This window comes from Eubalaena glacialis, chromosome 3, assembly GCF_028564815.1.
Source record: "Eubalaena glacialis isolate mEubGla1 chromosome 3, mEubGla1.1.hap2.+ XY, whole genome shotgun sequence".
NCBI classification, from domain to species: domain Eukaryota; kingdom Metazoa; phylum Chordata; class Mammalia; order Artiodactyla; family Balaenidae; genus Eubalaena; species Eubalaena glacialis.
The window spans coordinates 113269148-113282667 of record NC_083718.1 but is presented as its reverse complement, the minus strand read 5'-3'; the positions used below and the strand labels follow the sequence as shown (position 1 = coordinate 113282667).

Sequence of the window (13520 nt, the reverse complement as noted above, 5' to 3'; positions counted from 1 at the left end):
TTTAGGACTACAAGAATTATTTTGTTTTTTTTTTTAATCTGATAATATTAAAGAAAACGAAAATGTTATAAACTTAACTACTGCCCATATCCACACCTCTCTAGTCTCACCTGCCACAGTTAAGTGGGTCTTATGTCTAAAGTCAGAAGACAGGCCTCGTGCTCTGTGAATTATCCTGGAACTCAGGTGGTCTCTCTCTTCTTCCCAGTTTCTGCTCTCAACTTTTAAACAGGCTGCTCTGCCATATTTAGCGCTCTTGCTGGATCTTACATCCCACTAAGTACCCCCTGTCTCACAGAAACGTCCCTCCCCCATAGCTAAGCAACTGGACAGATGTTTAGCTTTCATTCTTCGCTTCTTCATCTCCCACTTTTTCACTGCAATGTAGCTTCTACCATACCATTTTACTAAAACCACACTTACCAAGGTCACTCACCAACAGTCTCTTTGTGCTAAATCCAGTAAATGCTTCATAGTCCTTATCTTACTTACAGACCTCTCTGTAACATGTGACCCATACAGTACTTTTCCTTTTATTTATTTTTTATTTTTTTGATTAGCAAATACATGTTAAGAATTGAAATATCACAGAAAAAAATGGAAAAGTTTGAGTACTCTGTAATCCCACTCTCAAAGACAGCCACTGTTAGCAGTACAGTATATATTAAGATTTCTATACGTATGCTAATATATGGGTATATATGTATTTTTTTTAAGTTAACAAAAATTAGATCACACTTGGGGACTTCCCTGGTGGTCCAGCGGTTAAGACTCCATGCTTCCACTGCAGGGGGCACAGGTTCAATCCCCGGTCAGGGAATTAAGATCCCGCATGCCACCTGGTGCAGCCAAAAAAAATCAGATCATACCATACATTTTTGAGAATTTAATTTAATGTACCTTGATCTTCTGTCCTTGTTAGTATTATGTGGTAGACTAATTAATGGCCTCCTAAAGAGCACATCATAAAACACAGAATCTGTGAATGTTACCTTAAATTGTAAAAGGGACTTGGCAGAGGTGATTAAGGGAAGGATTTTGTGATGAGGAGATTATCCTGAACTATCTGGGTTGGGCCCATCGGAAGATGCTATGCAGTTGACTTTGAAGATGGAGGAAGGGATCAAGGAATGCAATGCAAGGAATACAAGGAATGCAACTCTAACAGCTGGAAAAGGCAAGGAAATGGATTCTACCCCAGGAACCAGCCGGGTCAATACCTTGACTTTAGCCCAGTGAAACATTTGAGACTTCTGGCCTCCATAACTGTAAGAGACTAAATTTTTGTTTTAAGCCACTAAGTTTGTACTAATTTGTTACAGCAGCAATAGAAAACTATATAATACTCTGTGTGTGTGTGTGAGTGTGATACCTTTCCACATTTGTCTGTTTCTCTAGAAGTTATTCCACAAAGTGCAACTATTGGGTCAAATAATAAAAAAAAAGTTAACCTCCAGAACGGCTATACTTATTTTTTACTCACATTAACAACATTCAAGCCCCTCCCTCCTTTTTCAAAGTTCTATTCTTTCAGTTTGTTAAATCACTTCCCTGGTTTCCCTTCTGTGGTGGCTACTCACTCCTTCTGCTCCTTTGCAGACTTCTCGTCATCAGCTCATTTCTTACATGTCAATGGTCCCCAAAATTCCAATTCCATCCTGGGCCTTCTCCTCACTATACACAGTTATTTAATCTACTTCCTTTTACCCCAATTACTACTTACAAACAAAACAGATTTACTTCTCCCTCTTCCCTCTAAAATCTACTCCTCCACTGTATCCTCTCTGTTAATGACTGTATTCTCTCTGTTAATGGCACACCAATATCCAACAGCCTATGGCAGATGCGTGGGGATCACATGACCCCTGCCTTATCCTCACCCCACATACCACAGGCTCCAGAATCTGTAAGAGTCTCTTCCTCCCTATCAATTCCTTAGAACAAGAATACATCAATTTTCAATTGTATTACTTAACTGTGTGTGTTCCCTATCTCAAGTCTCATACCCCACTGTACCACCACAGTCTTTCTGAAACTCAATTCTGATTTGTCACTCAAGCAGACCTTTCACAGACTGCTGGTTGCAATGTAACATGATATATTCCCTTGGGAAAACTGTTTGGCAATGTCTTCTAAAGTTAAACATACATCTGTTCTATGAACCAGTAAGTCCACCACTAGTTATTTATCCAAGAGAAACTAAAATGTATGTCTATAAGAAGACTAACAGCTATGTGTTCATAACAGCTTTCATAATAGCCTAATGGGAGAATGGATAAACAAACTGTGTTATTGTTATACAATGTATTACTACACACCAGTTAAAAAGAACTACTGATGGGAGCATCAACATGGATGAATTTCAAAACATTATGTTGAACAAAAGAAGCCAGCCAGAAAAGAATACACACTTATTCTACTATTCTATTAGGTGAAGTTCAAGAACATGAAAAACGAGTCTGTGGTAAAAGATATCAGAACAGGAACTGACTAAAGGAACCGTGTGGGATTACCGGGGAGGGAGAGGTTAACACAGGAGTACACATTCAACAAAACTCATTCAATTGTAGAGTTAAGTTTATTTCACTATACGTAAACTTTACCTCAAAATTTTTTAAAGCAAATATTAAAATTTAAAACTTTTACTTCACTCAGCATTTTTCCATACTAATTATATAAAAAGCCTCACACCTGTCAGAATGGCCATCACCAAAAAGTCTACAAATAAGAAATGCTGGAGAGGGTGTGGAGAAAAGAGAACACTCTTATACTGTTGGTGGGAGTGTAAATTGGTGCAGCCACTATGGAGAACAGTATGGAGGTTCCTTAAAAAACTGAAATAGAATTATCATATGAGGGACTTCCATGGTGGCACAGTGGTTAAGACTCCACGGTCCCTATGCAGAGGGCCCGGGTTCCATCCCTGGTCAGGGAACTAAATCCCATATGCATGCCACAAATACAAGTTTGCATGCCACAACTAAGGAGCCAGCGAGCTGCAACTAAGACCCAGCACAACCAAATAAATAAAAATTTAATTTAATTTCATTTAAAAAAAAGAATTACCATATGATCCAGCAATCCCACTTCTGGGCATATATTCAGACAAGATGAAAACTCTAATTTGAAAAGATACATGCACCCCAATGTTCATAGCAGCACTATTTACAATAACCAAGATATGGAAGCAAACTAAATGTCCATCGACAAATGGATGGATAAAGATGTGGTATACACACAAAGGAATATTAGCCATAAAAAAGAATAAAATAATTTGCAGCAACATGGGTGGACCTAGAGGTTATCATACTAAGTGAAGTAAAATCAGACAAGGAAAGACAAATATCATATAATATCACTTACATGTGGAATCAAAAAAACGATACAAATGAACTTATTTACAAAACAGAAACAGACTCAGACATACAAAACAAACTTATGGTTACCAAAGGGGAAAGGGGTGGGGGGGGAGGGAGTGATAAATAGGAGTTTGGGATTAACAGATACACACTGCTATATATAAAACAGATAAACAATAAAGACCTACTGTAGAGCACAGGGGACTATATTCAACATCTTGTAATAACCTATAAAGAAAAAGAATGTGAAAAAGAATAGATTCAGTATAACTGAATCACTTTGCTGTACACCTGAAACTGACACATTGAAAATCAATTATACTTCAATTTAAACAAAAAAAACCCTCAAGATTTAAGACAAATTAATCACTTAATTACCCTTTTTTTTTTTTTTTAATTATCACCTCACTCAGAAACAAGACTATACGGGGAATTCCCTGGTGGTCCAGTGGTTAGGACTCAGGGCTTTCACTGCCGGGGCCAGGTTCAATCCCTGGTCAGGGAACTTAGATCCCACAAGCTGCACAGCATGGCCAAAAAAAAAAAAAAAGTAAAGAAACAAGAGTATACCAACTGTGTGTTCCCCTGGTTTATAAATTTTGTGAAAGCAAAGATTTTTGTCTATGTAGAATTGATCACCATTTTCTTCCCAGTACCTATCATTATGCTTGACACATAGGAGATGCTATATATGTGTTACCTTTGGTGGTTCTTACTGACTTACTGACAATGTTCATAACTTCATTAAATTTCTAGATCATTTACTGACTCAGTTTTTTGATCTCGTGTGTTAAATGCTTGACAACATTTATAACCTTGTTCATCCAGCAGCAGAAAAGAAGCTTCTCCACATTTTCAAAAAAGCAGCCAAGTTGAGTCTTTAACTTTGTGCTCCTCTCTTACATGTATTTAAATTAAATGTTTAAAGGCATTACACTTTTCATGAGCTTATTCCCTAAGATTCATTCTCAATTTACTTCAAGGTCTATCTTCTCACCAGCAAATTCTGGCTCAGTCTTCTAAACTATCCTGATTCTGGTATACTTGAAGATATTAAATTTTTCTTCTTTCTCTTATGTATCTCATTCAAATATCATATTATACAGTTGTTCATTCAAGTGAAACTTTTATCCAGTATCTTTTTTTTCTAATATTTATTTATTTATGTATGTATGTATTTATTTGGCTGCGCCAGGTCTTAGCTGCAGCACGCAGGATCTTCATTGCCATGTGCGGGATCTTTAGTTGTGGCATGTGGGATCTAGTTTCCTGACCAGGGATCAAACCCGGGCCCCTGCACTGGGAGCGTGGAGTCTTAACCTCTGGACCAACAGGGAAGTTCCTATCCAGTATCTGTTAACATTGTTCTAACAAACTTACTAGCATAATTTATGAGAATGCTGTATTCATTTTTAACACAGCAAAAGATCTGTATCAGGCCAAATACAGCAACTAATCATTTGAACACCAATTCAAAGGTAAGACAAAATCCCCATCTTCACTTCCCTATCAGTGCTTACACTTTCTTATGAAAAACAAAAAGAGCAATGACCCATAATAAAACCATTCTGCTCCTATCTCTATCAAGGTTCCTTCCAAGAACACAGGAGCTAGCAGTTCCTTAAGGAGAGAGCCCTAATCGTGAACCCAAAAGACACTGAATAGCAAAACGAACAATGAAGACCCAGATAATAGCCAGTTTAACCAGCTTTAGGGAACATTTTTCAAAGTACAATTGTGAGCGTTGGATTAGTACAAAGAACAATTAACAAGCACTAAACCCACATTGTCTGGCCACTTAAACAATAAACTGCCAACAGCACAGGCAGGGAATGCTCTCATGAAGTACAGAGACAGTAATAAACATCTGGAAATGCCAACAAATAAACACACCAGGCAACTTAGAATTATGAGAAATTGGATGACCCTTTCTGAGCAAACATATGAGGCCACAGTCAACAGCTTCTAGCCACAAAACACACATTAATTAACCTACATGTTTCCAATGAGAAAGGACTATCATACCGCCAAAACAGATAGTAATAACTGCCAATGTTATCTTTGATTGATAGCTTGAATTTTATATGCAAACATATAAAATTGTGTGCAGTGATAAGCAGACTTTTGTATTTTATATAACTTGTCCAAAATTAATTTGAAGAGCAACAAAGGGCTGACAGATTTTTGTTTTGCTAAATAAGGGCATTACAGAAAATAACAAACAAAAAAACCCACTCACTGGCATAAATTTCAAATGTAAAAGGATACTGTAACACAGAAAAGGATGGACACAATTTAAAGGTAAACACATAAAGTTTTATAATTTTAGCCTAACAGAAAACAAATTATATTGAGAATAATATCTTTATTTCATCATGAACTTTATGATAAAAAACTCTAATCTCAAAGAGCATTTGGAAACATACTTAGTGTTTTAAAGAAAACAGGAGTGCAAAGCATAACAAAGTTATCAGAGGAGCTTAACAGAGAGGCTTTAATGGGTGGTTCTAATTAATTTACCAGTTCATGTTAACTATAAGATTTCTACAACTTTAGCAATACTTTTCAATTTTTTCTGGAACATAATCTTTTTCTCAAAACAAAAAATACTGGGCAGCAGAATGGTCAGTCTCCCAGTGGTGTCTGGGTAGGGTCAGCGTGAGGCCACGGGCTCCAGGGACAGCGGAGGCAGCTGCTGCCGGCTGGGCTTGGGACCTGGGACTCGAGAGTCCACACCACCCACGCGGTGGGCACCTCAGGGTGAAGCTGAGGCTCAGGGAGGCTCCGCTGAGCACCTGGGGCCACCGCCACACACAGACCTTGTTCCTGGTGCGCCTCACTTCCCAGCTGCTCAGGGCTGTTCCCGGGTAGGCTGCAGTGGGTCCTGGCCTGTCTCAGGGGTGCTGGGCAGGCACGCCTGCAGGCTCACTACAGCACGCAACCAACAGGCCCAAGTGGCGTTGCCTCCCTCCCTGGCAGGCGGGTCCATCTGGAGCTTGAGGAGATGCTGCTCTTCAGGAAGATATCCATCAGCCTCCTGGAGAGCTGGCTGACCTAGAGAGCTGGCTACCTCCTGCCCAGACTGGACGCTGGGGTCCCAGGGACTGTGTCTCCACCCCAACTCTATGAGTGTCCGCCCAGCCAGGTGGGGGAATGGGTCGAGCAGTGGGGTAAGGAGGTTTGGGATGCACCCCAGATGCAGCGCAAAAACACGCTCAAGATCTGCCGGCACAAGATGAATCATCTCAAGTACCGCAAGCTGGTCAAGAGGACCCAATACCTACTGCGGAAAGTCAAGGAAGGACGCCTGAAACGGCAGCAAATCAAGTTCAAGAGAGACCTGAAGCGCATCTGGTGGAAGGCGGGCCTGAAGGAAACCCCCACAGGCTGGCAGACCCTCAAGATCCACCTGAGGGGCAAATGCATCTCCTATCTCTCTCCCACACCCCTATTACTGCTGATGACCCGTTGTAATAAGTATTCAGAGAACTCAGCTAAAAACAAAAAACAAAAAATTCTGAGTATTACCTCCCCCCATGACAGTAGCTGGATTTAAGAATTATTGATTAAAATAACAAAACCACCACGACTTTTTGATAACTTCTGTATGTTACAAATATGCAAGATCTATTATTTGTTCATTCAATATTAAATGTTTAATGCACATATTGATTTCCAGATCCACTGCAGAGATCCACAGCCCACTCTGTTTCTCCAGTCATTTCTCTCTTTATAGCGAGTTTCCCACTACAGAAAGTATCAAATAGCTCACTAAGCTGGCTTATCTTTAAAATCATTTCCAATCCTGAGATTATAAGATTCTGGGACAATGTAAACTTCTCAAAAGAATTTAGAAATTTCTAGAGAAATTACAGTTTGATCCAATATCTAAGTGCTCTCCCTCCTAACATTCTATGTAGATAACGGTAAAGAAATTTTAAAAGCTACAACCCCACAGGGAGAAGAAAACAGTGGTGGGCAGATGGCAGCACATTTTTGTATCATGAATGGAAAGCAGATGAGGGACTTCCACGTTAAGACTGCAGACTGAACCCACACATCTAATTTTGCTCCCTCCCAAAACCCTACTAAAACAAGATAAAGAAAATGTTGCTGTTGTTTTGTTCTGTTTTTAGGACACAAACCATAAGGATCGAGAGAATGGAAGAAACCAACAGCAACAAAATTTTGGAAGCTGGAAAGATGGATGAGTGATAACTGATTTGGTCAAACACAAATTATAAGACAGCATTGCTGACAACTAAGAACAAACCCACTTTACGCTACAGAATCCTCAAAGGGTTCAGGAACTGCCAGAACACAGAGGGGGAAGGGAGACTAAAGAAAGAAAGGATCAGGTGAAAGCTGTTTCAACAGTTAGAAACCTAGAGCCCATGCCTCTCCCGAGTTGCTGAGTGACCCAACCTCAATGAGGCAGCAGGTTAGAGATTTATTCTCTAAAAAGGGTAAATCACACATGGTGGAAGATGAAGGTATCCTAACAGAAAGAGGCAAGTTATATGTCCCTTCATATTAAATGCTCTATGGCTCATTACCTAACCCTCTTTTCCTGAGTTCCCAGACCACTGGCAACTAGACCTCTGGCCTCCAAGCAGAAAACTGGGATACTCTCTGGGAAATCTGACCAGGCCAAACGGAAAGATAGACACTGGAGAGAGCCTCACACAGTCCACCCAAACCAATGATTTCAATCCTGACCACACACTGGAATCACCTGGGCAACTTTCGAAAATACTGGTGCTAATCTATGCAGACAGAAATCAGAATAGTGGTTGCCTCTGGGCAAGGAGTGGGGAAGATAGAAGGGATATGAAGGAATTTTCTAGGGGTTTCACTATGCTCTGTACCTTGTGTTCATTACACAGGTGTACACACAGCAAAATCATCAAACTATACACTTAAAATCTATATATTTTACTGTGTGCAATCACACTTAAATTTTTAAACAATACTGCTACCTGATGTATTTGGTCTCTCAGTCACAAGCAAACACCCAAGGAGGATTACCAGACCTCTGAAGAGGGCCTCTACTGCTGAGACTATACCAAACAGAAAAAAAGTAACTTGGAGAAAACAAGCTATGCAAGGAAAAAGAAAGCTTAAAGAAACTGTCTTTAACAATCTCAGGTAGGTAAGAGATATGGCATCTATGAAACAAGAGACGGAGGAATAAGTAACTGAGTAGAGGATGGGAAGCTAAACCTACAGGCCTGCACAAGGGAATATGGTCAACGGGCTGATGTGCCTCGCTCACAGAGCCCCAGAAAGGCTCAGCCCTTGAGAGTCTAGAGGGACATAGTGGGGAAGAAGTATGGGGCTGAACAGCAGGTTAGTGGTTTAAAGTCTGGTAAAGTCTGTACATGGACCTCCAGTTTCCCTTCTCCACTATTCACATCCTCTCATAAATTTATTCTCTGGAAACAGTGACTTGGAGAGACTCCAGACTCAAGAAGAGTGGAGCTAGGCTCAAGGCTGAAAGCCAAAGAATAAAGCAGAAGTATGTGCGGTGATAGCAGCCCTCACCCACAGCCCAGTTCCTCAGTGCAGCTCTCAGAACACTGGGAGCCAGGCATGGTACGTGCCTCACACTTGGATTTAAATGTCCCTTTTGCATGCAGCCAAACCAATTTTCATCACAGCACTTCTCCTAGTGGAGGATAAAGGTCTTCTGAATTTCTACAACTCCTCTTAGACTCTCAATTTCTTAAAGGCAGGGGCAGCATCTTAATCAGCTTCATATCCCCAGAGCCTAACACAGTCACGCTCTACGTTAAACACTCTATAAATCTTTAATTGGTCCCAGACACTGGAGATAACATACAAGAAGAGATTTAAAAACCTTGGAAAACGAGAGCATACAAGGTGTAATTTGGACTAGGTCTTGAAGGGACATTAAAGATTTAGGATTTATTGATGAAATGACGTCTAGGATTTGTTTTAAAATAATCCCAGAGCCACTCTCCCCACCCCCCAAAATCAGCTGTATCTCTATATACTGGCCACAAATGTTTTAAAATATCACTTACAATAATATTTAAAAAATCAAATACCTAAGAATAAATAAGAATAGATGTGGGACTTCCCTGGTGGCACAATGGTTAAGAATCCGCCTGCCAATGCAGGGGACACGGGTTCGAGTCCTGGTCCGGGAAGATCCCTCATGCCGTGGAGCAACTAAGCCCGTGCACCACATCTACTGAGCCTGCGCTCTAGAGCCCATGAGCCACAACTACTGAAGCCTGCACGCCTAGAGCCTGCGCTCCGCAACAAGAGAAGCCACCACAATGAGAAGACTGCACACCGCAACGTAGAGTGGCCCCCATTCGCCACAACTATGTGCAGCAATGCAATCAACAGATATCAGAGCTTATTATAAAGTTACATCAGTTGATACTGATATTGGTGCAAGGATAACAAATAGACCAATGAAACAGAATATTGTCCAGAAACAGATCCACACTTATACAGTCACCTGATTTATGAAAAAGTGTCACACAGTGCAGAAGGGCAAGGATGGTATATTCAGTAAATGGTGCTGGGTCAAATAGATACCCATATGGTATAAAGTGAATCTGGACCCCTACAATCCATCTGGAATTTACTGTAAATTGTACATCTTAAATACGAAAAGTAAAACAAAATAAAACTTCTGTACAGTAACATGGGGAAATATCTCCATATTCTTAGGCTAGGCAAAGATTTCTTAAATAGGGCACAAAAAGCAGTAATCATAAAGGGAAGGATTAAGTATATTTCATTAAAATTAACAATTTCCATTCATCAAAAAAAGGCCATTAAAAGAGTGAAAAGGCAACACACAGAGTGTAAAAAGATTAAGTCCAGAAAGGACTCATGGAAGATAGATGTGTATACATACACACACACACACACACACACACAGAACTCATATCCAGAATAAAGAATTACAGACCAATTAAAAAAAATAATAGTGAGACCTAACAGGCACTTCACAAAAGACGACATATAAATGGCCAACAAAAGATACCCAACCACAATCATCAGAAAAATGTAAATAACACCACACATATATTACTGCACTTTTACCAAAATAGCAAAAAATTTTAAAACTGACAAGCATTAGCAAGGATATGAGGTAAATGGAATACCATTCCCTGATAATTGGTAGAACACTTCGGGAAAATGTTCAACTGTATCTAATGCTAAAGTTTTATCATTCACATACCTCATAAACCAAGAGTTCCACTCCTAGATAAACCTCAACCTAGCAATGTTCTGTTTCTTGATCTGTGATAGTATACTTACTAAAAATTCTTTACCTGCATACTCAAGATTGTGCACTTTTTAAAATATATTATACTACAATAAGTTTTTTAAGATTTCTTTGACACAAATTTCTCAGAGACATTAAGACTAGCATTTTAGAATAGAAAAGGAGCTTCTGGTAAACAGCAGTTTATTAATAAAATTTTTAAAAAACAAAACAAAAAAAGCTGCTAACACATTTCAACTCAGAATAAAGCTAAAAACTAGGAACAGATAACTTTTCTTGATCTTCACGAAGCACCGGATTTCTTTCAGCAATAAAAGGAGTCTGTTATTCTAGGAGTCTGTTATTCTACACTGCAACCCAAAGAAATCTTTGCAAGAAAATGCTACTTTTTGAAATCACCTCTAACAACAACAGATAGGAGGAAAGTGAAGAAACCATTCCAAAAGTTTTGGTTAACTCTTCGGTGAGAGGATGCCAGCTGAGTTGATCTGTGAAGCCCAAAAGACAGAAATAAAGCCACAAAGAAATCACAGCAACTCTAAAGCAAACACCAACACCACAATCCAACCTACCGGAAATTCTGTGGTTAATTTGAGGCTTGCCCCGCTAGTCATAAGGTGATTCAGTGATGGCTACAAACGCTCCCCAAGTGCATCCTTGGGCGTCATCTAGCACACCTGGCTCGCCCATCACCTGCCTGGAGACACGGCCTTGCGCAGAATCCCAGAGGCCAAATAAAGATGCCAACTTTGCAACAGGCGCGGACGGTCTCACCCCATCAGGTCACCCAGAAGGAACAGACTCCTGGCCTCCAGGGCGGGGGTGAAGAGTCAGTATTCCCCACAGGATTTACGAGGAAGCGCTCCCGAAGCTGCCTCGTCCCTCCACCTCCCCGGGATTCCACTGGAAGTCCCGCTGGCGAGTTTATTCCCCAGCGCCCACGGGAGGAGGGTCGCAGCGACCACAGGGAACTTAGGCCCCAGGGGGCCGGGCGCGCCCGCCCCGCTCGCGCCGCAAGTTTTGTTGGCGGCCCCCACTCGCCGCGCCTCGGCCCGGCTGTGCGCCCCGAGGAACCCGGGCTCGCGGCCCGCCCGGCCTGGCGCGGCGCCCCTCACCTTGGAAACGTTGGGTGGACTCCGCCGTAAACATTAACTTCCCATCCAGCCGGCAGCCGCGCCGCCGCGTCTCAGCGCCTCGGCCTCTCTCCCGGCTCCGCCGGCCGCCGGCCGCGACCCCTCTTGAGCGCCGCGCTCACTCAGGAGCTCAGGGCCGCCTCAGACCCTGACCCACTGCCCCCGCGCCGCCGCGGTTTCAACTACCACCCAACCCCTAGTGTGCCCGCCGCCGGCTCCTCCCGGGTCCGGCCCGGTCGCGTCAGGAAGGCTCAAGGCGCAGGCGCGGCAGGGCCTTAAAGAGACCGGGCCACCCTACCGCATAATAGGTTCGAGCAGGTTAGGGGCCGGGCCGGCCGGCTGAGAAAAGGAGAAGCCGAAGGGATTGGACCGTGGGGCACGGGGGCGGAGAACTCCCGCTTGTTCCTCCGCCTCTCTTTCAAAGCTCCAGAGGTCGGACCCACAAATTGCTGACTTCCCCAGTCTCTTGAACCGCCCCTTGCCTGTAAGAGCTGCGCCAGACACTCCCCCTCCTCGAAGCGACCCCGCGCGTAAGGCTGCGGGCCTCGCATTGCTGCACAGCTTATGCGCATGTCTCCAGGTTGCGGCCACGGGATGCAGACGCGCAAGCTTCGAAAGGCCGCCCGGGCTTCCCCGAGAGTTGACCTGGTCACTCTCAAAAACAATAATTAACGTGTAAATGGCACTTGTGATTGCAAATCACTCTACCATCAGTCGTCTCGACACATTGGATTTATGCGGAGTCCGGCAGGGACATGGGCACAAATATGTGAGGTCCAGCCGGGCAGTCATCCAATATCAACGAAGAAATTCTTAGAAGGAAAGTACTTAAGAACAGAAACAACCTACTAATTCCGGTCTAATCCCAGGAAAGACAGGCAAAAAATGATAATAATAACAAAGACAATATAAATTACTTTGATTATACATTTACAGGTGACAAAATGATAGTAATTAGATAACCCTGGTTATTACCTAATTTAAATTTATAATCTCCAGAAGGGGTTCCACTGTAATAAGCATTTCAGAAAAAGAAAAATTCTCCATTTTTTTAAAAAACAAGATTAAGAAATACCAAAAAATAGGAAGTAGAGCCATGCCCTCCACCCAACTAAAAACTTGAAATTGCATCTGAGGCAAAATTTTGAATAACTTCAGATTATGCCATTATTTAAAGTAATTTCAACTAACAGTTTCATTGCAACTGAATCCATCTTGTATAAGAAAGCTAAGAGACATTTTGTTAATCTACCTTTCCTTCCTATATTCCATCTATCAGCAAATCCTATAGATTTTACGTCCCAAAATTTCCTTGAATCTGTCCTCTACTAGCTCCTTCATCACCACCCTAGTCCAAACTCCCTTTGTCTGGGAGGGCCAGAGGCCTGGGAGGGCTACAAATTTAGTCTCTAATTGGTTTACCCTCATGCCCTCTAGTCCCTCTCTAATCTCTTCTCCACACAAATGGCTGTGTGATCTTTTATCTTCCCAGCATGTACCACTTCAATGGCCTCCCACTTCCTTAGACAAAACCTCTTAACTAACCTGCATGGTCTGGTGGCCTGCCCACCTCTCCACCTCTTCTCACTGCTCAGACCACATTCCATCCTATCTCTGTTCCAGCCAGACTGGCCTCTTCCAATTCCTGAGTTTTCTCCCTCCACAGACCTGCATATGCTTTGCTTTGTGCCTGGAAGGCTCTTCCAATCCTCCTCCTTCTGACCACACCTCTAGTCTCTACCTCTGAGAAGCACC

At 42.1% G+C, this 13520-nt stretch overlaps 1 protein-coding gene and 1 pseudogene across 2 annotated transcripts in view; one reads left to right on the top strand and one right to left on the bottom strand.

Annotated features, from left to right (window-relative positions):
* Positions 1–12059, bottom strand: part of EVI5 (ecotropic viral integration site 5) — a 228596-nt gene extending 216537 nt beyond the window's left edge. For both annotated transcript variants that reach the window (XM_061186311.1, XM_061186313.1), the window contains exon 1: positions 11748–12059. The gene's annotated coding sequence lies outside the window, so the exon portion shown is untranslated. The remainder of the gene's footprint in view (positions 1–11747) is intronic.
* On the top strand, positions 1111–6915 carry LOC133087137 (small ribosomal subunit protein mS38-like; annotated as a pseudogene).
* Positions 12060–13520: the final 1461 nt, after the last annotated feature.